This window comes from Atta colombica, unplaced genomic scaffold, assembly GCF_001594045.1.
Source record: "Atta colombica isolate Treedump-2 unplaced genomic scaffold, Acol1.0 scaffold53, whole genome shotgun sequence".
NCBI lineage: Eukaryota > Metazoa > Arthropoda > Insecta > Hymenoptera > Formicidae > Atta > Atta colombica.
Genome location: NW_017259543.1, coordinates 141,838 through 143,341, shown reverse-complemented (window position 1 = coordinate 143,341; position 1,504 = coordinate 141,838).

Below are 1,504 nucleotides of genomic sequence, written 5' to 3'. Positions count from 1 at the left end.
TATATATATCTATATATATATATATTATTGTAATAACAGTGTTTAATTATAAATAAGATAATATATATATAAGAGGAAGTGCGCGCGCGCTCGCATCGCACTGTTTTTCGAGGGAAAATGTTCAAAGGACTCTGTGTTAAATCGTGGAATGGAAAGATAGAGGGAGAAAAACGCGGGATCAACGAAGGCATCGAGTTCTCTCTTGTGAGAAACTTCAATCCTCGTTGAAGACGATTCGGGGATGATTCACATTGTTAGGCGCGACAAGGTGCGAGAATTCCGACAGAATTTATATCTCGCGGTCAAAAGACGCGTCTTTCGTGTTCCTTCACCATTCCGGCAATTCAGTGTATTCGCGATCAATGAGTCAACTGAAGTAACCCAGTAAACACCAACTAAAAGTAACCTGTGGCACTCTTTATCTGACGGATGTCCTATAGATGTCTTGGAAATATCCCAAAGATGTTTTGGAATGTCTTTAGAACATCCTCGGTAGGATGTTCTCTGGATGTTAAAGTGTCTTTTAAAGTTTCAACGAAATTTTTTATGCAGAAGCTATGCGTTTTGCAAATTATCTTCGTTTCTAGATTTATTATTGGGATATTAAAATTTTGTGAATATCGCAGTGCACTTCATCAGGAAATATGAGAACATAATATTAATGTTATAATTTTACATTCAACAATGCAACTGTTACAATGTAACGCAAGTGTTACATTATATTTACATTATTGAGTGTGAAATTGATGTTGCCATACAATACTTATCTTCTAAAGATGTCCAGGGAACATCCTAGAAATGTTCCCAGAATGTTATGTTACTTTTGATCGGTCTCTACTGGGTTGATAGGAATAATCAGCTATAATTTAATTTTGCAATTTGCCCGGCAGTGCGCGGATGTTGATATCTTAAGTTGTATTTAAGTACTTTTAGGAAATTACTGCGAGAATTTTTATATTTATTTTATTACAATTTTTGTATAATTCCTACGAAATGTTTTGATTGTTCAGAAAGAAAATTACGATTGTTGATTTGTTGCCGAAACGGGAGGAACTATAGCTTAATCTGCGACGAAGATGAAGGTCGGAACTCGTTATTTAATTTTGAGGACACGCATGTGAGAGCGAGAGAGAGAGAGAGAGAGAGAGAGAGAGAGAGAGAGAGAGAAGCACACACACGAGAGAAATACACATACATGGTGGACAGGATCGACGGTGTACGATAAGAGTGTAAATACAATTTTAATCGCGAGAGAAAGGTTCATTATCGCTACAATTACTGCATTACGATGATTACTAATTGCTGCGTGATGGCAGGTGTATACACGAAGTGTTTTTGTTATACAAGAGAAGAAATAAGATGCAACATAAGATGCCGTAGAGTTGAAGAAGAGACAGGAAACGTACACACCGTAGAAGACAAAAGTGAAACAGAGAAACCAGAGAAAGAAAGAGAGAGCGTAGAATATACATATATATATATAAATATACATAAATTGATATAC